Below are 26,332 nucleotides of genomic sequence, written 5' to 3' on the forward strand. Positions count from 1 at the left end.
CAGTTATTCCCAAACTGGGTTGTACACTAGAATTCCAGAGTTTTAAAAACAGATTCTGAGACCTGCCCCCGAGATCCTCCTGCTAGTAGTAAATCTGGGCCAGGGCACAGCAATTCTTCTTTAAAAAAAAAAAAAATTTTTTTTTAAAGTTTTATTGTGGTAAAATTTATCTAACAAAACATTTGCCATTTCGGCCATTTCGACATGCACAATTCAGTGACATTATTTACATTCATCATGTTGTGTAACCATCACCGTTTCCAAAGTTTTTCATCCCCCTTAACAGAAACACAGTACCCCTTAAGCAATACGTCCTCATGGCTCCCCACCCCCACCCTTGGTCACCACTAATAAACTTTTATCTCTACACATTTGCCTGTTCTAGATATTTGACCCAAGTGGAGTCGTAATATTTACCCTTTTGTGTTTGACTTAATTCACTCAGCATGCTTTCGAGATTCATCCATGTTGTAGCATGTATCAGAACTTCGTTTCTCTTTATGGCTGAGTAATATTCCATTGTGTGTATATACGTTTTGTTTGCCCATTCACCTGTTGATGGACACTTGGGTTGTTTCCACCTTTTGACTATAGTGAATAATGCTGCAGTGAACATTGGTGTACAAATCTGAGTCCCTGCTTTCAAGTCTCTTGGCTATATACTTAGGAGTGAAATTGTTGGATCCCAATTTATATAGAATTTTAAACATAGGATTACTTAACTTTTTTTTTGTTTTGTTTTGTTGTTGAGAATATACACAGCAAAACATACAATTCGATAGTTTCTATGTGTACAATTCAGTGACATTGATTACATTCGGAGTTGTCCAACCATTCTTACCCTCCTTTTTTAAGTTGTTTCTTCCCCATTAACATAAATTCATTACTCCCTAAGGTTTCTATCTAATTTTTTGAGTAGCTGTTGTCAGTTTGATTCTATATAGATAGCCCTTAAAAGAGCATAATGCTCAAGGAAGACATTTTTTACTAGTTAAGCTAAACTGTTGTTTGGCTTTAAGAAGACTTAAGGAGATATTTCTGATTTATGGTTTAAAGATTATCTCAGGGCAATATTTTCAGAAGTTCATCTAACCTTCATGGCTCCAAGATGTCTGAAGTTCATTAGAATGTGAAATTCTGTTCTATATTTTCCCCCTTTTGAAGAGTGTTCTTCTATGGAATCTTTGATCAAAATGTTCAGTAATTGTAGCTGGGCACCATTCAGTTCTTCTGGTCGCACAGTAAAGGAAACAATTGTTCATGGGGACAATTAGCCACGCATTCCACATCCTCCTCCTATTCCTGACTCTCCTTCTTTCTCTGTTTTTCCAGGCAAATAGAGACCAATTGTAGTGCCTTGGATGACTGCTTGTAAGCTTTTAACACCCCAGGCACTACACATCAAGTAGGAGGTAGAACAGAAGTACTAAACATGTTCTTAGGCCAATTACCTGGGATATCCCATGAAACCATGACCCTAAACCTCCAAACCAAGAAACGAAATTCCATGAGGTGTTTAGTTGTACATAAGCAGCTCCAGCAGCTACGATTTTTTTTTGTCATTGTTGTAAATATATCTATCACACAACTTTTGCCAATTCAGCTTTTTACAGATGTACAGCTTTGACAACAATTACAATAATTGGCTATGTAACCCTACCCTTAATCAATGTGATATTTCCATCACCTCTAGTACCCCTTTTCCCCCTTCCTCCCAACTCTGGTAGTCACCAATAAACTTTGTTCTCTATACATTTGCCTTGTCTTGTCTTTTTATATAAGCAAGGTCAAACAATATTTGTCTTTTTGTGATTGACTTATTTTACTCAGCACGTCTTCCAGGTCCATCCATGTTGTAGGATGCAAGTCTTCATTTCTGCTACTGGCTGAGTAGTATCCCACTGTATGCATGTGCCACATTTTGTTTATTTATTCACCTGTTGATGGGCATTTAGGTTGTTTCAACTTTTTGGCTAATGCAAATAGTGCTACAATGAACATTGATGTATAAGACTCTGTTTAAGTCTCTACTTTCAAGTCTTTTAAGTATATAGCTAGAAGTGGAATTGCTGGGTCATATAGTAGTTCTGGAATCCCTGGTGGTATAGTGGTTAAGTGCTTGGCTGCTAACCAGAAGGTCTGCAGCTCAAATCCACCAGGCGCACCTTAGAAACACCATGGGGCAGTTTTACGCTGTTCTATAGGGTCACTATGAGTCAGAATCCACTCGAAGGCAATGGGTTTGGCTTTTGTTTTTATAGTTCTATTTTTATTTTTCTGAGGAATCATGGCACTGTTTTCTACAATGGCTGTACCATTTTGCATTCCCAGTAGCAATGGGTAAGAGCTCCAGTTTCCCCACATTCTCAACAACATTTGTTATTTATTTATTAAATCTTAGCTATTGTCTTAGTTATCTAGTGCTGCTATAATAAAAATACCACAAGCAGATGGCTTTAACAAAGAGAAATTCATTCTCTCACAGACTAGGCGGCTGGAAGTCTGAATTCAGGGTGCCAGCTCCAGGGGAAGGCTTTCTCTGTCAGCTGTGGGGGAAGGCCCTTGTCATCAACCTCACCCTGCTCTAGGAGTCTCTCAGCCCAGGGATCCTGGGTCCAAAGGACACACGCTCCTGGCTCTATTTTCTTGGTGGTATGAGGTTCCCCTCCCTCTCCGCTTGCTTCTCTCTTTTGTATCTCAAAAGAGATTGACTTAAGACAAAACCTTATTTTGTAGATTGAGTCCTGCCTCATTAACATAACTGCTCTAATCCTGCTTCTTTAACAGCATAGAGCTAGGATTTACAACACATAGGAAAATCACGTCAGATGACAAAATGTGGACAATCACACAATACTGGGAATCATGGCCTAGCCAAATTGGTACACATTTTGGGGGGACACAGTTCAATCCATAACAGCCATCCTAGTGGGAGTGAAATGGTGTCTCATTGTGGTTTTGATTTGCATCCTTTGATGGCTAATGATGCTGTACATCTTTTCATGTGTTTGGTGGCTATTTGAATGTCCTCTTTGGTGAAATGTCTATTCAAGTCCTTTGCTCATTTTATGATTTGGTTACTTGTCTTTTTGTTGTTAAGTTGCTGAAGTTTTAAATACATTTTCGGTATTAGATTCTTGTCAAATATATGGTTTCCAAAGATATACTCCCAGTCAATAGGTTGTCTTTTCAGTTTTTTGGTAAAGTCTTTTGATGAGCTCAAGTTTTTGATTTTTATGAGGTTTCATTTATTTATTTTGTCTTTTGCTGTTCATGCTTTTGTTATTATATTAGATAATCTCTTGTTAAAATCTAGACCTGACGGCGTTGCCCCTGCTTTTTCTTCTAAGAATTTTATGGTTTTAGTTTGCACGTTTAAGTCCTTAATCCATTTTGAATTTGTTTTTGTGTATGGTGTGAGGCATAGAACCTGTTTCATTTTTCTGCATGTGGAAATTCAATTTTCCCAGCACCACTTATTGAAGAGACTCTTCTTTTCCCATCGAATGGACTTAGCACTCTTGCCAAAAATCAGTTGACCATAGATGTGTGGGGTTATATCTGGACTCTCAATTCTATCCGTTTGCCTATGTGTCTACTGTTATACCAGTACCAGTCTATTTTGATTACTGTAGCTGTATAGTCTACCACTTGACAATGAGGTTGTTGCACTGAGGTGGCTTGTGTGTTGCTGTGATGCCGGAAGTGATATGTAGATGACACAACCTTGTTTGCAGTAAGTGAAGAGGACTTGAAGTACTTACTGATGAAGATCAATGAATGCCGCCTTCAGTGTAGATTACACCTCAACATAAAGAAAAGAAAGACCCTCACAACTGGACCAATAAGTAGTATCATGATAAATGGAGAAAAGATAGAAGTTGTCAAGGATTTCATTTTATTTGGATCCATAATCAACACCCATGGAGGCAGCAGTAAAGAAATCAAATGGCATATTGCATTGGGAAAATCTGCTGGACAAGACCTCTTTAAAGTATTAAAAAACAAAGATGTCACTTTGAGGACTAAGGTGTGCCTGATCCAAGCCAGGATGTTTTCAATTGCCTCATATGCATGCAAAAGCTGGACAATGAATAAGGAAGACTGAAGAATTGATACCTTTGAATTATGGTGTTGGCAAAGAATATTGACTATACCATGGACTTCCAGAAGAACAAACAAATCTGTCTTGGAAGAAGTACTGGGAAAATGCTCCTTAGAAGCGAGGATGGCGAGACTTTGTCTCACATACTTTGGACATGTTATCAGGAGGGACCAGTTCCCGGAGAAGGACATCATTCTGGAAAATGTCAGAGAAAGAGATGAAGACCCTCAACGAGGATGATTTGACACAGTGGATGCAACAATGGATTCAAGCAGAGCAATGATTGTGAGGATGGCACCAGACTGGGCAGTATTTCGTTCTATTTCACATAGGGTCGCTATGAGTTGGAGCCGGCTCGACAGAACCTAACAACAACAAGCAGTATAGTATGTTTTAAAATCAGGAGGTATGAGCCCTCCTACTTTGTTTTTTTCTTTCAACATTACTTTAGCTATTCAGGGCCTCTTGCCATTCTGTATAAAGTTGAGGATTGGCTTTTCTATTTCTGTAAAGAAGGCTATTGGAATTTTGATCGGGATTGTGTTGAATCTTGTCATGGATTGAATTATGTCCCCCCAAAATGTGTGTCAGCTTGGCTGGGCCATGATTCCCAGGCTTGTGATTGTCCACCTTTTTGTGAGCTGATGTGATTTTCCTATGTGTTGTATATCCTACCTCTATGATGTTAATTAGATGGGATTAGTGGCAGTTATGTTAATGAGGCAGGACTCAATCTACAAGATTAGGTTGTGTCTTAAATCAACCTCTTTTGAGATATAACAGAGAGGAGCAAACAAAGAGACATGGGAACCTCATACCGCCAAGAAAGAAGCACCGTGAGTGGAGCACGTCCTTTGGACCCAGGGTCCCTGCACTGAGAAGCTCCTAGAGCAGGAGAAGATTGATGAAAAGGATGTTCAACCCGAGCCAACAGAGAGAGAAAGCCTTCCCCTGGAGCTGCTGCCCTGAATCCGGACTCCTAACCTACTAGACTGTGAGAGAGTAGATTTCTCTTTGTTAAAGCCATCTACTTGTGGTATTTCTGTTAACAGCAGAACTAGATAACTAAGACAAATCTATGGATTGCTTTGTGGTATCGACATCTACCAATCCATGAATACGGAACATCTTTCCATTTATTTAAGTCTTCTTTAATCTCTTTCAGCAGTGTTTTATAGCTTTTATTTTATAAGTCCTTCACATCCCTGGTTAGATTTATTCCTAGGTATTTTATTCTCTTTGCTGCTACTGAAATGGAATTATTTCCTTAATTTCCCTTTCAGATTTCTCCTTTCTGGTGTATAGAAATCCAACTGATTTTTGTTTGTTAACATTGTACCCTGCAATTTTGCTAAATTCAACTTTGGGATTTTCTGTATATAGGATTATATCATCAAGAATGGAAATAATTTTACTTCTTCTTTTCCAATCTAGATACCTTTTATTTCTTTTTCTTGTCTGATTGCTCTGGTTAGGACTTCTAAAACAATGTTGAATAGAAGTGGTGAGAGCGGGGGCCTTGTCTATGCTTAAATTTTTGAGGAAACTCCAAACTGTTTTCCACAGCAACCGTGACATTTTACATTCCCATCAGCAATGGACAAGGGTTCCAATTTTTTCATATCCTTAACAACACTTGTTATTTTCTGATAATAGCCATCGTAGTGGGTGTAACTCTACTTTTAAAAAATCTGCCCGGTGGTTCTGTGACATACACAGCAAGACTTGAAAGCTAGAACTTCCACTTTTACCCTGTGTCTTTCACCTCATGTACAGACTCAGATAGTCCATCCTGGCTCCTGGGGGTATGACTTGCTGGTAGTGAGTGGCAGTCCCAGGTTGGGGGTGATGACAGGGGCCCTTGAGGCCCCTGAGGATAACTATCTTGATCTGCATGTCTCGTGCAGGGCTTGGTCTGTGTTCACTCTACTGTGCAAGGTTAAGTAAGTGTGAGTTCCTGGGGGCAGCTAGCAGAATCTGTCCTTGGCAGATGTGTAAAACTCTAATCTCATCCAGTTCTGCTCCAGCTGGCTCGGTCTTGGCATCAACTCAAGAATTCAGACGGGTTGTGGAGGAGGCTCCTTTCTTCTCTGCATCTGGGAATGAATGCCCATTGCCCAGCAGAGGGAGGGGCTGGTACAAGAGGGTCTGGGGAAAGTCAGCCTCAGGCCCAGAGCTCACTTACCCTAGCCCTCCCACACTCCCTGTGACCTCAGTTCCTACTGTGGAGCCCTTCATCTGGAATAAGGCATTAACCCAGGCTCTGATAAAAAATACTGAAAGGTTAAGAGATTGAGAGGGGAGAAAGAGAGAGAACATATTAACTTATTAGTACCCATTGCATTTAGCATGGACTCATTGATCAAATTAGGTATTTATTTTCAGCGGTGAGAAATAAGACAGTGCAGATAGGTCTTCAAGAGTTACAAAGAGTCTAGGAAAGACTTGGCACTGAACTTCCCTTTCTTGAATGAGAGGTGGGAGTGAATGATTTCCAAGACCCTTTCCTGCTCTGGTATTTGTTCATTCATTCAATGAATATTTATTGTCCCTGGGTGGTACAAAAAGAGTTAACAGGCTCAGCTGCTAACTGAAAGGTTAGAGGTTCGAGTCCACGCTGAGGCACCTTGAAAGAAGAGCCTGGTGGTCTGCTTCCAAAAAATCATTCATGGGAAATACTGTAGAGCACAATTCTCCTCTGACACGCCTGAGGTCGCCATGAGTCAAAGTTGATGGCAATTGGTTTAGGTTTTTTTCTTTTTTTTCCCTCTGTGTCAGACACTGTTCTAGGCACCAGGGATACACACAGCGAAAAAAACAGACAAAGCCCTAGTACTTGTCATTTTTAGCTATCTTAGGAGGTGGCCCTGAGGTTGTGCCACTCCAGTGGCAGACACTCAAAGACAAACATCCCCTTCCTTCTTCCTGTCATGCTTAGGGCCTGTCTCTGAGTAAGCCAAACCCATTTGGGAGTAGATGCCAGTGACAAACACCACCACTCTCCCCACGCTGCGAGGCAACCACCGCTGGCTTGCTCCTGGAGTAGCCCTGTCATCAGCGAAGATGAGGGAGCATGTCTTGGGCACTTTGGCTCGGGTGGCGTGGCTGTCCCTGCACGCCCATCTGTTTGAGAGGTACTGAGTCTGTGAACTTAGCAGTCAGCCCTTAGAATTGGACTTAATAAGGAAAACCAAAGCCTGGCAAGACACCCAAAGGTCTTAAGGAATTTAAAAAATAAGAAAAATATATAGAAATTAGGTGCTGAGGGCTTGAGTTTAATAGACGGGTAATGTTATATGGATTTGAAGGTGTTGGATATAATAACAGGAATCTGTCTTTGGCTTTTATTGTTCAGGAAACTGAAGCAGGCTAATATTGAAGGTGTAAAGGGAATGTACAAAAGACTCAAAGGGATGCCAGGAAGCCCAGAAAGAAAGGAAAAGAATGGCCAATTAGTGTATTTACTTGGAAGCTAATTTTCTTATGAAAACAGGAGAGATTCTTACTTTAGAAACTGGCAGTTACTAAGGGTCTGAGTTTAATTATTTTCAGTTTCTCGCTTGTTCTCCCATGGAAAAATCAGTCAATTTTTCTTCCTTTTTCTGATTCCTTGCATGCCTTCTCTTTCACCTCTCTCCTGACTCAATTCTGCAAATGCCAGAGTCCAAAAAACTACTACGCTGCTGAACACACTGTGAGGACAAAAGCTCTGGCTATTTGTAAAACAAAATCATAGACTCATACAGCTGGGGAACCATTTGAGACTTCTTTGGCCTTCTTCTCACCTCTGCCTGCTGACAGCACCACATCTGACCAGCCCAGGAAAATGGAGCTCTGAACTTTCTGAAGAACTCCAGAGGAGGAGAGCCCCCATCTCCCTTGACAACTTATCCCAAGGTCTGATATTCCTCATTGGCGGAGATTATTTTCTATCTTAAATCACTCATGTGGAAGCTGAAGTTCATTTCCTTTTGTTCTGTTCTCATTGGAGACAGCGAACAGCTGCTCTCCATCCTCTGTGGAATATCACTTTAAACCTTGCAGGCCATTGTTAACTAGCTTCTAGGCTTTCTCTTCTTCAGACTAAGAGTCATAGCTTCTTTTCTCCATCCTCATGGGTCCTCTTTTCCAGCCCTTTTTTTTAAGTTTTCACATCTTTGTTCTTTGAATGCTCTCAGATTTATCTAAGATATTCCCCTTTGGAAGATATTTGAAGGAAAACAGCAGAAGGGTCTTGAGGTATACTCAATGCCGGCAGCCCTCTCACCTTACCATAAATCTTACTGTTCCCACTAGTTGGGTGGCTCCTGAGTCCCTGACTCCCTATGGGCTAGTCTGTGTCTGAGGGGTATGTGGCCCATTAAGAGACCTGTGAGCTCACTGACTTGACCCTGAAAAGCATGAGGCTCCTGGTTCAGCTGAACTGAATGCAAACAGTTGTAAGATTCTTAATGACCTACTAAATAATTTTTTTTTCCATATGCTGCCTCATTTGGACTTCTCTTGGAAAGAGTGGGCAATCTAAGCCCTGATTGCTTAGGGTGAAATATCATCCCTAAGAAGGGAAGGAGAAAAAAAAAGCAGTGCAAAAAAGTTTAATGTTAGACTTGAGGAACAATGATACCTTGTGCAGTTGACCTTGTTAGGTGGGTAGTGGGGTGGTGGAAGTGAAGTGACTGGAGAGAGGAGTCAGGTGGCCTCGGGGTGAGATTGAGATGTGAGATTGAGGTTCCAGGTGGGCAACTGAGGATGGAGAAATGTGAAGTCATGTGGAGTCATTAGAGGAACAGATACTCAAACATAAACTGAGGAATCTATTCACCAGACTTTGGTGCAAACTGCTGATGGATGCTGTAGGGAAAGGCTTGGAAAAAGGAGGGTGTGAACAGGGACTGAGCAGCTCAAGGGATACTGGGGCAGACAGACTAGTCTAAATTTAAGGAGGAGTCTGAGAATGGAGACCAGTGGATTCAACTGGTGAGGATATTAGGAGACTCCTTAGAACATGGTTGGTTTGATCTGAAAGTGAGGATAAGGATGGGAGAACACGTGCAGAAAGGGTTTTGGTTTACCTGAGACCAAAGAATTTAAAGAGAGCTTTATTTATTTATTTAGAGTCTGCAAAAATGGAGCTAGGGAGTCAAACTGGAGATAAGTCAAATTAAGACTCTCAGTCAAGTTAGTTCAAGTAATTAGATGCCATATATCTGTGACTTATCTAATGAGTAAAATTACTATGACTGTGAAGTACAGTAATCTTATTTTTACAAAACTAAACATCAAATAATAGTTTTTCCCTTAAAAGCAGTCATCTTAGATCATTTGTTTAAACAATGCAAAGATTTTCTACAACCTTTCTTTTGCTATTATTTTCCAAGCCTCCAGCACAGATATACCTTCATATATCTTTATTCATCTTCTAAAGGTATATTTGATTTTGAGGAACAGTTAGAAGTAATTGAGAACCAAGATTGGGAAAGAGGTGAGTAATCTGGCTGAGAAACACCAGTTTTTTGTTTTTTTTTTTTTAATCAAAAGTACTATATGGAAGCACAGTTTGAGTTGGAGCCTTAAGCTGAATTCCTCTTTTTACAATGCTGAGAATCCATCAAATGCTTTGGAATTTCTACATAAGTTTGATTGACTGTTTGACCTTGAGGAATGAATTCTGCATGAACAGTGCCGTTGATGTCACAGAAACAAATCAACTTGTCTTTGGTTGTGAATTTGATATGAGGACTTTATGGACCCTTCCAGGGTTTAGAGCTCTTCACTGTAGACTGTGACACTTGACACTTGTTTTCCAGGTCATTTTGGAAACACCATGGTTCATCACCACTTACTCTACTCCTCAAGAATGTGCCATTTGTTCAGCTTTCCATCAAAGATAAGGACAGAAGATACATCTTTGCTTTTTCTATCTATCACTCAAAAATGTGTGGTGCAATCTTCACACTTCAGTTTTCTCTAAAGAAGAGTCTGTTTCTTTATCTAAACTTAACCCTTCAGCCTGTCTTCTCCCAGTCAGTCACCTCTGTGAATCAGCCAAATTGCTGACTGCTTAATCATTTTTATTGATTCTGTGGGCAAATGAACTACTGCTTAATTCATCAAGGACATCTTTCTTAGCTTTTAAGGTTTTTGTTTTTGTTTAAAATGATTATTTCTGGGATGAATGCCATCTTATTTCCAAATTCATCATTTGCAGACTAATTCCATTTAGAATATAATGTCCTTTGCACTAGGTTATTCTTATATATCTTTTATGCATAAATAAAATAGATTTCTTGATCGTAATTTCTTAATACTGACTGGCCAACATTGAGGGGAGTAAGGTAGGTAGTGGATAAGGGAATTAACCTTCGTTGAATTGTACCTAGGAGCCAGGAATAAATAATCATCTCATTTAGACTTCACAACAACCTGTGAAGTAGGCGTTATTATTCCTATTTGGTAGAAGCTTAGAAAGGTTAGTCACGTGTCCAAAGCCACACAGCTAGCTAGTGCTGGAGCCGAGATTCTGACTCAGGGCTGTCAAGTTCTAAATCCTAGAAAAGACAATCTACATATTTTAGACACCAAGGGTCCATTTGTCAGTTCACTGTCTTGTTGTAAAATTGGTCTCTCTTGTTGCGTTAGGAAGTTCTATCCTATGTCTTGTAGAAACAGAGCATTCTCTAAAAATGACATCTTACTTGTAATTCCAGAGGGAAGCATTTGGTCATCTCTTAGTCTTTTCTTTCTTCCGATCATTATAACTTTCTTCACAGGAGCAATTTTTTTATGTTTTTAATAATTGTGGTAGACTTTTCTTTTGGAATATTCCTAATGCCTTCACAATTGCATTTAAAAAAACAATACTTAGGGGACCACAACAGGGCGAAATACTTTTATAAAGACAGGTTAATACAGAGGAAAATAATATAGCTACTTCCTGTGCTTGGGTCTCATGCTCCTATGAAAACATACTGATATGTAGACACTGCGTCCACCCCTAAAACACCATACTGCTGACCTATGTACATACATGTAAATACACGCATGTGTATATATGCACACGCAAACATACAAATTTAAATACTATATATTTGTGTGTGTACATGGTCAGCTCTGGCACCTATATATTTTTCTATTGTTCTTGCACTGACTTGTGAAGGATGAATATAAACCATTCAGAGGCAGGAAGAGTATTTTCCATGAAGGAAAAAGCATGTGGGAAAGTTTTGAGGAAGGGAAAAGAAGGCCGAATGTGGATAGATTGTAGTTACCCACTAACCCGGAGAAAAGCCCAAGATGATGCTGAAGAGGCAGGAAGGTGCCAGAGCTAGTCTAATTTACTAAATTAACCAGTTTGATCCTTACAGGAATCCTATAAAATAGGTACTTTTTTTTTTTTTTTTTTTTTTGTGCTTTACACGAAGGTTTATAGAACAAACTAGTTTCTCACCAAAAAGTTAGTACACACATTGTTGTATGACATTGGGTTAACAACCGCACGACATGCCAACACTGTCCCTTCTCAAGCCTGGGCTCCCTATTATCAGCTTTCTTGTTCCCTCCTGCCTTCCATTCCCTGCCTAGGGCTGGTACGCCCCTTTAGTATTGTTTTGTTCCATGGGCCTGTTCGATCTTTGGCTGAAGGGTGAACCTTAGGAGTGATCTCATTACTGAGCTGAAAGGGTGTCTGGGGGCTATATTCTCAGGGGTTTTCTAGTCTCTGTCAGGCCAGCAAGTCTGGTCTTTCTTTTTGAGCTAGAATTTTGTTCTACATTTTTCTCCAGCTCTGTGCTGGACCCTCTTAAAACAGGTACTGTTATTATCCCCATTTTGTTAATGAGAAAGCTAAGACCCAAAATGTTAAGAAACATTCCCCAAGCTAGTTCAGTTAAAAAATAGTTGTCAAATGAATAAAGAAAAAGCATTAAATTCACGGTGTTGGCTAGAACTTAGGGAAGAATTTTTATCCCTCACCTTGCAGTTGGGTCAGTTTATGCATTCAGGCTTTAAATATGAATCTTTAAAAATATTTCTGGCAGAAATGGCTAATATACTTTATCTTTCTCCCTCAACAGTGATTCATTGTGATGCCATTGAATTTTAGTTCGAATGGTGTTTTACTTCTCTGTAAGCTAATATGATACTCTCAGATTCTTGAAGTAGAAATGCCCTAATTTCCTAAGCCAAGATGTCTCAATTTTTACTTCTGTCTTTAACAACCAATCACGGCTCCGTCATCACTTTCACTTTGGGCCAGTTACTTAAACGCCCAGAGCATTAAAGAACCAATCATATGTGATATAGTTATTCTTCAAGACAAGCAAGCTGTTGGAGGTTAAGGAATCTTTTATAAACTGTCAAAACTTGTTGGAGCACTTCACAGATTACGAGTCTGAGAACATAGCTGTGGTGTACAGAAAGACCTGACATTCCGTGATTTTGGAGGGGTTAGTCATGAAACCAGACACCTGTTTTATTCGTCTGTTTAACTATTTTAAGTGAAATATCATTAAAGTATAAAACAGTCATTTAAAAGTGACTCCTTGATACCCTCCTCTTTCTTAGTCCCCATATCCAATCCATCATTAAGTCCTATTGAGTTCACCTTCTATTTCTGGAATCCTCGCATTTCTCTCCCTCTCTGTCATCACCACTCTAGCCTTGCCTATCATTATCTCTTACATAAATTGTTTTGATAACATCTTAACTCTTTTACCTTTCCCATTTTGACTGTCTACCTCTCACAATACCTCAGCATGATATTTTAAAATACCGTTCAATGACTTCCTGTTACCCCCTATGACTAAGGACTCAGCTCTTAACACATCATATACAACTCCCTAAATGATTGATAGCTTCTTCACTCTCCAGTCTCATCCTGTTCCAGTCCTTGCTTTTCTGTGCCCTGTGCTACACCTTGCTGGCCTTCAAGGGACCCTTTCACCAACCAGGCACTGCCTACCACAGGACATTTGCATGGTGGGCCCCTCTCCTTGTAATATTGCTCCCTTTTCTCCTCACCTGATAGCCCCAGTCCTTCAAATCTCAGCTCAGCTCAAGGGCCATTTCCTCAAGGAAGCCTCCCTGAATGTATCCTTAGAAGTTTCAACTTCACATTTACTTTCCATGATTGTAAATTAATGCGTGCCTACAAACAAACAAACAAAGTGTTTTTGTTTGTTGTTTGTCCATTAGCATTTAAGGAGACTGTCCTTTATTTATTTTTTCTCTAAAATTTCCTCAGCCAGAGACTGGCTTATAACATAAATATAATAAATATAAATATTCATTGAACAAAGTGTATAAGTACTTAGAAGTAGCTATTATCTTATGTAATTTTGTTAGAATACAATTTAGCAAATTCTGAGTATTTTTGACATACTCTCATACTAAAGCAACGTGCTGTGGCGTGAAGAGAGCTATACCAGGAGCCAGAAACCCTGTTAAAACCAGGATATCTCTAGCTGTCTCACCTACTTTGAAGGCCTGATGGAAAAATGCACATGAGGCACTTTATGAACTATACTGTTCTTATGAAATGCAAGATACGATTATGGGTCAGGTTCAAAAACTGAATAACTCCAGCTGATTTGAAAATATTCTCATGGATTATATTGAAAGTTACAGTCTATATTGTCTTGAATGAGTGGAAAAGTATTGTGAGATCTTTGTTTTTCTAATTGTGCTTTTAGGTGAAAGTTTACAGCTCAAGTTAACAACTCATTCAAAAGTTTATATGCACATTGTTTTGTGACATTGGTCAAAATTCCTACAATGTGACAGCACACTCCCCCTTTCCACCCTGGGTTCCCTGTATACATTTGTCCAGTTTCTGTCCCTTCCTGCCTTTTTGTCCTGCCTTTGAACAGGAGATGCACATTTGGTCTCGTATATTTGATTGAACCAAGAAGCACATTCCTCACATGTGTTAATTTTTTGTTTTATAGGTCTGTCTAATCTTTGTCTAAAAAGTGGGCTTGGGAATGGTTTCAGTTCTGGGTTAGCAGAGTGTCTTGGGGCCGTAGCTTCAAGGGCTCCTCCAGACTCTGTCGGACCATTAAGTTTGGTCTTTTTAGGTGCATTTGAATTCTGTTCTGTGTTTTTCTCCTGCTCTGTCTGGGACTATCTGTTATATTCTCCATCAGGACAGTCATTGGTGGTAGCTGGGCACCATCTAGCTCTGGTCTTAGGCTGTTGGAGTCTCTGGTTTATGTGGTCCTTTAGTCCTTTGGACTTATATTTTTCTTGTCTTTGGTTTTCTTCATTTTCCTTTGTTCCTGGTGGGGTGGGACCAATAGATATACTTTAGATAGCCGCTCACAATCTTTTAAGACCCCAGATGCTATTCACCAAAGTGGGATGTAGAACATTTTCTTCATAAACTGTGTTATGCCAGTTGACCTAGATGTCCCCCAAGACTATGGTCCCCAGGCCCCAGCCCCAGCTACTTGGTCCTACAAAGTGTTTGGATGTGTCTAAGAAACTTCTATGCTTTTGCTCTGGTCCCATTGTGCTGGCTTCGCCTGTATTGTGTGTTGTCCTTCCCTTCACCGAAGTTGACACTTGTCTACTATCTAGTTAGTGAATTTCCCTCTTCCTTCCTCCCACCCTTGTAACCACTGAAGAATGCTTTTTCTGCGTATAAACCTTTTCTTGAGTTCTTATAATAGTGGTCTCGTACAATATTTGTCCTTTTGTGACTGACTAATTTCGCTCAGAATAATGCCCTACAGATTCGTCCATGTTGTGAGATGTTTCGTGGATTCATCATTGTTCTATATTGTCACATTGTATTCCATTGTGTGTGTACCATAATTTGTTCATCCATTCATTCGTTGATGGGCATTTAGGTTGTTTCTGTCTTTTTGCTATTGTGAATAGTGTGGCAACAAATATGGATGTGCATATATCTATTTGTGTGAGGGTTCTTATTTCTCTCAGGTATGTTCTTAGGAGTGGGATTGCTGGATTGTGTGGTATTTCTATTTCTGTTTTTTTAAGGAAGCGCCGGATCATTTTCCAAAGTGGTTGTACCATTTTACATTCCTACCAGCTGTACATAAGAGTTCCAATCTCCTCACAACTTCTTCAACATTTGTTATTTTGTGTTTTTTGGATTAGTGCCAGCATTGTTGGGGTGAGATGACATCTCAATGTAGTTTTGATTTGCATTTCTCTAACGACTAATGATCTCGTGAGCATTTCCTCGTGTGTCTGTTAGCCACCTGAATGTCTTCTTTGGTGAAGCGTCTGTTCATATCTTTTGCCCATTTTTTTAATTGGATTATTTGTCTTTTTGTTTTTGAGGTATTGCAGTATCTTGTAGATTTTAGAGCTTATACCCTTATTAGATATGTCGTAGCTAAAAAAATTTTTCCAGTCTGTGGGTTCTCTTTTTACTCTTTTGGTGAAGTCTTTTGATGAGCGTAAGGGCTTGATTTTTAGGAGCTCCCAGTTGTCTAGTTTTTCTTCTGGTGTTTATAAATTGTTAGTTATGGTTTGTATACTATTTATGCCATGCATTAGGGCCCCTAGTGTTGTCCCTATTTTCTCTTCCATGATTTTTATCGTTTTAGATTTTATATTTAGGTCTTTGATGCATTTTGAGTTAGTTTTTGTGTATGGTGTGAGTTATAGGTCCTGTTTCATTATTTTACAGATGGACATCCAGTTATGCCAGCACCATTTGATAAAGAGACTGTCTTTTTCCCATTTAATAGAATTGGGGTCTATTGTGAGATCTTTGGGCTAATGTCTCTATTTTTTACAAGCGAGAGCCAGAAATAGATGACAATTTACCAAAATTAGAGATATGCAAAATGCCACGATTCCCCAGCTATAGTGGTTGTGTCTCGAAATGGAGTGTGCTTAAAGTCTGGGCCTTCCAGAAATCACCTCTGTCCCTGCACTGTCTGGGGGCAGGGTGTGGGATGGTTCAGTTAGAGCAGCCCATTCTGTGGAGCTCAGCACCCCACTTACTGGGTGGTGATCCCTGAGGCTGGGCCATTGGGCAACAGGGACAGCTGAAGACTGTTTCTGCAAAAAGAGAGAAGCAGCGCAAGTTTTGAGAGAGGTCAGTCCTTGAATGGGGTGGAGGGACAAATAAATGGGGCAAAAAAGGATGAACATAAAGGCAAGACATGGATATAGGCAGATGCCTTCAGCTCCGGTAAAGGTTTGTTTCTCTGATTGTTGCACTTAATAACATTGATGTTTTAATGGTCTAAAGTTAACACCGGCAGAGGAGAAGGGAGGCTTGTGTGGGTGGCTGAGTTCTCAGGTTTACTGCTGCCATTGTTGAGTTCTGGGCTGTTTTCTGCAAGGCTGCCTGAATATAAAGCCTGTACCAAGGACAATGTCAGAAACTTAATTAAGGTAATGAGAAATAAGACTTAGATAGCAAAGGGGTGCAGGTGGGGTGGAAGTGGAGAAAGATCATATTTCTTTGTTCCCATAATGTCCTGAGGAATCATCCATTTATTAGTTGGTTATGGAAACTCAGGCTTTTTGTTCCTGGTATTTATCTTTTTTTTTGCCCCATAATGTTCACGTAGTACTGGGTACCTCAGAACATGGAAAGACCTGGCCCTGGATTCTGGCCACTGAGCTTAAAATCTAGGCAAGTCAGGTACAATTACAACATCAAAGGGCCCAATAGATAAATGAATAGCATAAGGACTATGACCAAGAGAGTGAGCAGTTTAATTTGACAAAGTAACACAGATACAACATAACTTAGACCAAAATTAAATGTCTGCAACTGATGGGAGCCAGGCTCACAGAACTGCCATCTATCTCTTTCCCTGTCAGCTGCTGACACCCTGGTTATCTCAGTCAAGTATTTAACTTCTTGGAGTTTCTACCCACCTATTTTCACAAATGAGACAATGCAAGTACATCTCTGGAAAAGTGGTTTAATACTCTCCTTAGAAAGTGCAAGTATTATTACAGGTATTATTCCCGATGTGGAATGTGACAGTAAAAGTTATGTGCTGATACAGAGCTGGAGGATGAAGTGGCTGTTCATTCTGAGGTAAGAAAAGTCCATGTTAGGCCATGCCAAATCTGACAGTGGTGTCACTCCAACCTTACCCATTGGCCTTGGTTCATTTATTTCTGGGCTATCTCTTCCCCCACAGGTATAGCCAGCAAAGATCTGGTTCCTCTATCTTTGAGGGAAGAGAAAGAGACCGAGAGGGTAAAATTAAACAGTTCTGAGGTTAGAATCCAGGTAGATCCATTAAAAGGAGCTCTGTTGGCATAGTGGTTAAGTGCTCAGTTGTTAAGCGAAAGGTCATCGTTTCAAACTCACCAACAGCTCTGCAGGGGGAAAAAGACCTCAGAGAAAAGAGCTGGCGATCTGCTTCTGTAAAGATTACAGCCTTGGAAACCCTATGGGGCAGATCTATTCTGTCCTATAGGGTTGCTATGGGTTGGAATCAACTTGACTGCAATGGGTACATTGAAGAACTGCCTCCATCTATAAGACTAGTTGAGAAGGTCACCAGAGAAATTTGTGAGAACTAAGGCCTCTTAAGAAGAAGCCCTGGTGGTACAAAGGTTGAGCGCTTGGCTGCTAGCCAAAGGGTGGGCAATTCAAATCTACCAGTGGCTCGTGGGGGGAAAAAGACCTCAGAAAAAACCTGGTGATCTGCTCCCATAAAGATTATAGCCTAGAAAACCCTATGGGGGCAGTTCCACTCTGTCATATAGGGTACTTATAAGTCCGAATCAACTTGACGGCACACAACAAAAACAACAAGGCTTCTTAATAAACATTTGAAGTGTTAAAAACTATGCTGTTTGTTAAGACTTTTTTTTTTTTTTTTTTACTGTGCTTTAGGTGAAACTTTACAGCTCAAGTTAATTTGTCATACAAAAATATATTCACATGTTGTTATGTGACCCTAGTTGCAATCCCTATAAGGTGACAGCACACTCCTCCTTTCTACCCCGCATTTCCTGTGTACATTCAGCCAGCTCCTATCCTTTTCTGCCTCTGGACAGGAGCTGCCCATTTAGTCTTGTGCATCAACTTGAACTAAGAACACACTCTTCATGAGTATTCTTTTGTGTTTTATAGTTCAGTCTAATATTTGTCTGAATAGTTGGCTTTGGGAATGGTTTTAGTTCTGGGTTAACAGAGAGTCCAGGGGCCATCATGTCTGGGGTTCCTCTAGTCTCAGACCATTAAGTCTGGTCTTTTTTTTGTGAATTTGTGTTCTGCACCCCACTTTTCTCCTGCTCCATCAGGGGCTTTCTGTTGTATACCCTGTCAGGGTGGTCATTGGTGGTAGCCAGGCACCATCTAGTTCTTCTGGTCTCAGGCTGATGGAGTCTCTGGTTTATGTGGCCCTTTTGTCTCTTGGGCTCATATTTTTTTTTGTGTCTTTGGTGTTCTTCATTCGCCTTTGCTCCATGTGGGTTGGGACAAGTAGATGCATCTTAGACGGCTGCTTGCAAGCTTTTAAGGCCCCAGATGCCACTCACCAAAGTGGGATGCAGCACATTTCTTAATAAACTGTGTTATGTCAATTGACCTAGATGTCCCCTGAAACCATGATCCCCACACCCTGGCCCCTGCTACTCTGTCCCTCGAAGTGTTTGGTTGTGTTCAGGAAACTTCTTAGCTTTTGGTTAAGTTCAATTGTGCTGACTTTCTCTGTATTGTGTGTTGTCTTTCCCTTCACCTAAGATAATTTTGTCTACTATCTAGTTAGTGAATTACTCTCTGCCTCCCTCCTCGCCTTCCTATCAAAGAATGTTTTCTTCTATGTTTAAACCTTTTCTTGAGTTCTTAGGGTAGTTGTCTTATACAATATTTGTCCTTTTGTGACTGACTAATTTCACTCAGCATAATGCCTTCCAAGTTCATCCATGTTAGGAGATGTTTCATGGATTCATCATTGTTCTTTATCATTGTGTAGTATTCCATTGTGTTAATATACCATAATTTGTTTATCCATTCATCTCTTGATGGGCACCTAGGTTGTTTCCACCTTTTTTGCTATTGCGAACGGTGCTGCAATGAACATGGGTGTACATATATCTATTCGTATGACCACTTTTATATCTCTAGGGTATATTCCAGGGAGTGGGATTGCTGGATTGTATGGTACTTCTATTTCTAGCTTTTTAAGAAAGAGCCAAATTGAGTTCCAAAGTGGTTATACCATTGTACATTCCCACCAGCAGTGTATAAATTGTTCCAATCTCTCTGCAACCTCTCCAACATTTATTTCGTGTTTTCTTTGGATTAATGCTAGCCTTGTTGGGGTGAGATGGTATCTCATTGTAGTTTTGATTTGTATTTATTTAATGGCTAATGATCATGAGCATTTCCTCATGTGTCTGTTAGCCACCTGAATATCTTCTTTGGTGAAGTGCCTATTCATATCCTTTCCCCATTTTTTGTTGGGTTATTTGTCTTTCTGTTGTTGAGGTTTGCAATATCTTGTAGACTTTAGAGACTAGACCCTAATTGGATATATCATAGCCAAATTTTTTTTCCCAGTCTGTAGGTTGTCTTTTTACTCTTTTGGTGAAGTCTTTTGATGAGCATAGTGTTTGATTTTAAGCAGCTCCCAGTTATCTAGTTTCCCTTCTGGTGTTTATGCATTGTTAGTTATGGTTTGTATTCTGTTTATGCCATGTATTAGGGCTCTTAGCGTTGTCCCAAAGTTAAGACATTTTTGAGGAATGAAACTATTATTATATGTTTGTTGTTTTTAGGTGGGAGTTTATATGCTTTAATGTGTCATTTCACAAATTTTGAGAACCAACCAGTTTTCATATATTTAGCCTGGATATTGATGGGCCTGGGGTGAAAGAGATGGTTCTAAAGAGAATGAGGCAGTGGCCAAATCCTAATCCTAACAACACTGTGCTCACAACTCTCCAAGGGCTTCACATCTTACTCAGCATAGGATTCCATCTTTACCAAAGCTCTTTCCCCTTCACACACAGGAGTCCAGCCTGAGCCCTTCCCTCTCTATTCCTCAAACATCCAAATGCACACCTGCCTCAGGGCATTAGGAGTTGCTGTTTCCTCTGCTGCTAGGATCACTCTTCACCCATTTCTGAGGTTTGCTTCATGATGCCCTATCTAAATGTTCCATTACTATCTGGGTTAAAGGAGTCCAGGTGGCACAGTGGTTAAGTCCTCAGCTGCTAACCAAAAGGTCAACGATTCAAACCCACTAGCCATTCCAAGGGAGAAAGATGTGGCAGTCTGCATCCGTAAAGATTACAGTCTTGGAAATCATATGGGGCAGTCCTACTCTGTCCTCTAGGGTTGCTGCGAGTCAGAATTGACTCAGTGTCTGTGAGTTTTTTGGGTCTGGGTTAAGGAGCTCAGTGCTAACCAAAAGGTTGGCAGTTTAAGTCAACCCACACACACCTTAGAAGAAAGGCCTGGCAATCTACTTCCAAAAAATCAGCCATTGAAACCTCATGGAGCACAGTCCTACTCTGACACACACGATGAGGTCATCATGATTTGAAATTGGGGTTTTGTCTTTCCATGTGATTGACTTAATTTTTCTTCATAGTCCCTTTTACCCCGATGTATATTTACCTGTTTATGTGAACTCTAGAACGCAAGTTCCACTAGAAAAGCTTTGTTTTGTTTACTTTTGTGTCCCCATTTGGCACATAGTACCAAAAACCAAACCCAGTGCCGTCTAGTCGATTCCGACTCATGGCGACCCTATACGACAGAGTAGAACTGCCCCATACAGTTTCCAAGGAGTGCCTGGTGGATTCGAACTGCCAACCCTTTGGTTAGCAGCCGTAGCACTTAACCACTATGCCACCAGGGTTTCCTGGCACATAGTAGGCACTCAATAAATTGTGAACAGGACAAACAGTCCCTGCCCTTCACAGAGCTTACTGTTTGGAGGAAGAAACAGAGTAGGCAGAGGATATCTATGCTGTGGCATAAATACCAGGAGGTGGCCATTGTTGTCCTGGAGCAAGGGCTTGGGGAACCTTGTCCAATGCACAGCCCCATTGGATTGTGGCAGGGCAGGAGTTCGTCTTTGTTCTCTCACCTCTCCATCTGCTCAAATTTACCAAGTTTCCAGAATCAGGCTGAGTGGAGGCATTTAAATACTGTTCCCTTTCGAAGATCACTTTGTATGAATATTTTGTCTACTTTGACTTACTTCCCTGAAGATTCAGGTATCATCATTCTATCAATTAAAATAATTTTTCTTATTTGTGTGTGAATTGCTTTCATTTTTCCTCTGGTGTGGTTGATATTATTTATGATGATGATGATGGTGGATCATTTGGGGGATGTAGTAGCCTGGAATAGCCAGCACTGACATCTCTTTTCTTTCTAGATAATACCTTTTCTCCTTCAGCGAACTCCTCCATGGGGTACACAGCTAATAAATTATTCTTAAGCCAATCTCAGTTGAGATTCTGTCACTAGCAAATGACAGAATAGTTCAGGGACTATTATTTTGACAGTAGCCTCATAAATTGATTGAATTAAGAGATAGCTTTTTCTAACATTTATCTATGTCCTCCTCAACATTTAGTATGACATTTTACAGAGTAGGCGCTCAAAAAAATGAGATGGTTTTATATCCTTAATACACACACACAGACACAGACACAAAACAAAAATTTCTTTTGACAAAAGCTTCAATCTTGGATGAGTATTAATTAGGAGTGTTTTATTGTGTGGTGTTGACATTAAAATCCAGTGGTGGCAGAAGATGAGTTCTTAGAAGAATTGTTTCTCATTTTATACTGGTTAAAGTGTACAGGAAAACATAACCTCAAAGATGAATTCCAAAATTCATATTAAGGAGTGGATGCAGTCTGGTGGTTGTAATAATAACAGTAACAGCTATGTAAAGCTCTGTTTTAAATGCTTTATGTATATATCCTCTTGTACCTTCACAATAATCAGGATGTAGGAATTACCATTCCCATTTTACACAAGAGGAAACTGGTTTAGCGAGATGGGGTGATTTTAAACAAAAATTGGAAAGGGGAAACTGGAAAGAGAATAGCCTAGACTTTCTGCCCTGGCTCCCTTCAGAGTTGTCTGTATTCCCTGGGGGAAGATAATTAACCTCATAGGGCCCTCTCTGTAGATTTGGGATTGTTCTGCTGTCTCATATGGAGATTGGCTTAAGGAGATCTGTTATTTATACAGTGAAACCTGTGAGAGCTGGAACTTGACAGGGCTGCCTTGTTTTTCCAGGTCTGGCAAGTTTTCTGCCTTTGACAGGTTCCAGTCTTACCACTTTTCTATCACTCTATTAGTGGAAAATATTTGTGTTTCCTTCTTTGCCAGGTTTCTGCCTTACACAGGTTCCGGCTTTTGCAGGTATTACTGTAATTGTTTTCTAACTTTCTAGATTCAAGGTGCCTGGGCAAAAAGACAGAGGGGCCTCATTCTCTCAAAGTGGCAGGAACAACTTTCCAAATCATAATTCAAAATACTTTACATACAGGTTGGAACCATGCACGTCAGGAATATCCTCATCGTGGAAACGCGATGTCCAGTTGTTTGGCCATGAAGCCATTTCTTCTTAGACAGTAAAGCGCCGTTTTAACAGAGCAGTGAGCCGACCTGCTAGAACGGGAAGGAACGCAGGGGCAGGCGCATCCTGAGCTCGACATTATGGAAACAGCAGCTCCAGACCAGAAGCTTGGCAAACTGACTTGCAAGCTGTAGGGATCTCTCTTTAAAACCAATTGCTCTTGAAAGCTCTGGAGCTGGGTTCAAAGCCTGTGTTTATGCGGCGGCCAGCCCGGCGGCCGTGAATGGTCGACCGGGAAGGGCCTGCGGGTGGCTTCACCGCGCCGCAGCCCGGCCTGGCGGGGCGTTTGGGTTGAGCCCGCTGCGAACGCGCGGCCGCCATTGTGGCATGGCGCGGCAAGACCTTTGTCCAAAGCACAATGGGGACACTGCGGACTTTCAGTCTGACTGGTTACTTGCCACAGCTCCCATTTGAAGTGAAAACCTGCGCTAATAGTCCCTTGGAAGAATTTCAATCCTGTGCAGGGAGGAGGGGAGAGAGGGAGGGAAAGGACGCAGGGTCAGAAACAAAGGGGAAGGCTGGGAGGGGAAGGCGCTGGCAGAAGCTTCCCCTGCAGCAGCAGCCAGACTTCTCGGGCTTTCTGGTTCTTTTTTTATCTTCCTGGTACCCTGGGCGGCACCAGCAACTCCTTCCTTCTTCTTGCCACCCTTATTTTTACTCTTCTTTCTCGCTGCATAGAAATATTTGATATTGGAAATATTATAAAACTGTCGATCACTTTGGTTGATGGAGGCGTTTGTGCCCATGGCTCTGACCAAACCAGTTTTCTGATGGAGAAAAGTTCGCTCACCTATTTTTGTCTCCAAGTTCTGTGCCATTTGGACTGAACAGAGAATGAATGTGTATCTTGGAGAGGACGGTCTTGTGAAAATGTACCACGTTGGCTTTGTTGTGAAAATGTAATACGTTGGCTTTGCTTTTAGTAAGATGATAGTTTCTTTCAAAGTAGTGATTTAATAAAAAGAAAAAACCAGCGTTGAAAAATATTCCACAATGTGAAATTTTTAAGAGGGAGGCAGCTGAGGGAGTGTGTTTTATTATTCAGGGCAGAGAGCCCTGCTTCTCTGGAGGAGCTGAATTGCTCTGTGGAAAAGGCCCCCACCTTTAACCTCACTTGAAGTCACTGACTTACCCTGGGCTCAGTTGGAAGTGACAAAGCCATTACTCTCTGTAACAGCTGCTCCTGGTTGGAAAGAGAGAATCGGGCATTCAGTGCACGTGCCCCCATCAGGTCAGCAGAGATTGTAGAACCCAGGCCTGTTGCTACTTGTTTTACAAGGTAAATGCCCAGGTAAATGAATTATCAGAAAATACATCAAGTTTTTTTTTTCTTTCTTTACAGCTTCTAAGGTCTTGATAGTAATGAATCCATATGGACTTTTAATAAAGTTCTGCAACCAGAAACTGCTCAGTCTGAAGTGACAGTAGTCTTGATTTCTATAAATATGTCCTTCTCTCAGATAGGCCAGCCTTTTTTCCTTCCAGACCTACTCACAGGGTGAATTACGGTAGCTGAGATCCTGAAGAAGAAAGCCTTACAATAGGCAAATCGCTCCATTCTCTCCCTGGTCTAGTACTCATCAGAGCTTCAGTCTGTGAAGTCAGCCTGATTTGGTGACTGACACTGAGATGAACCAGGAAGTAACCTAATTAGTGTTTTTGAAAACTGACCTGTAAATACTGTCTTTTTGTCCTGCTTTGAAATGTACAGTCCTTGTCTTCCAAGGTGGAGTTGTGAAGAGGGTGGCAGACGTGCTAATGGTTATTATTGAGTTTTTTAAATGCGTTGGCCCACCTACACCACCAAAGAAATGCCCAACTCTGAACACAAGTAGGGAACCTATGGGATATGGAGCTCTGAGGAGTTTTATGGAACTGCCGAATGTGAGGCAAACTGGGTGTCAGTCACCACTAATGGACTGTGACCAATGCGAACCTTTCTACCTCTTTCATCTTTACCCTGAGGTCCCCCCACCTCACTCCCCAACCCCCGAAAATGTGCTAAGGGGGAAAGGGTTGGGTTAAGAATTTCCTTTCTTTTCCTCATGTTCACCTCGGCTGGCAAGCTCTCCTTTATAAAAAGCATGATGGCCCAGCGTGAGAGTATCTACCTTGATGTTTGAGACAAAACTCTGCTGGAGAATGCCAGGCCTCTGCAAGGGGAAACTGAAAACCGATTCCCTTCCCTGCCCAAGGAAGGCACCACTATTTTGTTGCACTCATTAGCTTCTGAGCCCAGACCCTTGACGCTGATGATTTTCAAAGAAGTAGGGTGTGTCACTGCAGCCGCTGCATCAAACAAAAGCAAGCAGATTAAATTAATTTAGGCTTCAGAATCAGTCCCATTCTCTAATTCATAAAATACTTCAAACACGGACAGAAATGTCATCTTCCAGATGATTGAGGCTAATCCACTTTAATCTCTCTTTCCTCTTGCATCTGAATGCGAGCTATCAAGACATACCTTACCAGTCAAAATAAACTCCTCATTCTCAGATGCTTCCGTCAGCTTTTAATAAGAGTCTTCTCTGCTCTGTACACAAAACAAACTCAGTTTCTAATGCGCTTAAGGAGCTGTGTGCAAAGAAGAGGAACAATGTACTCATTACTGTCTGTTAAGTTGCCAGCACTAGGCAATTAAAAGGTATGGCCTGTGGAAACACTGCAAAACAGCACAGTTAGCCCCATTGTCTTCTCATTAACAAGATTGTTATTTTAGCTCTCCAGGTAGGAAGCTTAAGAAACAAAACATTCTTGGCTCCTAAGGCATTCCAGGGAAATAAGGAGAGGAGTTGTTGACAGCTGGGACTTGTGGAAAGCACCGTTTATACTATAAATAAATTTGCACATCCTTGTGGTTGTAATAAATATAATTCCACATCCATTCTATTGGACTAGATGCAGAAACCATTTAAAGGCACATCAAAGTCCTACCAGAGCAAACGTTCTCATCCTACTTACTATGTCAAAGCCGGTGCTGCTAAGTGATGCCTCCCCTGGGACACAGAAATTTGGACTTTTTCCGGCAATGTGCTCTGTTGTCGAAGCCACACAGAATCTAGAATCGGAGACTTTCAGCGGTGGAAGGGAGTTGGAGACTATGTTATTTGCTCTTGGCGTGAGCTCCACCTTACTGCTTGGCAATCATTTAAAAATGATGACCCAAATCTTTGCCATTTGCCAAGCATGAGCACTTTGTGGCGAAGTGGAATGTGGGCCTCTTTGATTCGAGCATTCCTCCTGGTTTCCCTGTGTGGGTGGAAAAAACGGCCAAGAATGTAAGTGATTCAAATTCTCTGATGTTCTAAAGAAACAAAGCAATGTATCCCCTATAATCTGTCAATATACAGATTTAATGTTGGATGCTGATGAGTTGCTCTTTCACAAGATGGATACCTTCATAGTTTTTCTTATGATTTCATTAGGGAATGTAAAACATTGATTTCCTTTTTAAGTAAATAGAGGGGGAAATTCCCTTTAAAAATGATAGACACATGGGACGTTTTTTGTTAATTATGAAGCTAGTATTTATCATAAGATAAAAGTATAATTGCAGTTGCTTAAGGCTTGAACAGTTTTCAGGAAAAAAGCACCCAAAGTTACTTTCTCAGTAAATTTCTCAGGGACCTACTATTTATCTTAACTGGAACCGTAAGTTTTCTTTCTA

The sequence above is a fragment of the Elephas maximus genome, chromosome 4, assembly GCF_024166365.1.
Source record: "Elephas maximus indicus isolate mEleMax1 chromosome 4, mEleMax1 primary haplotype, whole genome shotgun sequence".
In the NCBI taxonomy this organism is placed as follows: Eukaryota; Metazoa; Chordata; class Mammalia; order Proboscidea; family Elephantidae; genus Elephas; species Elephas maximus.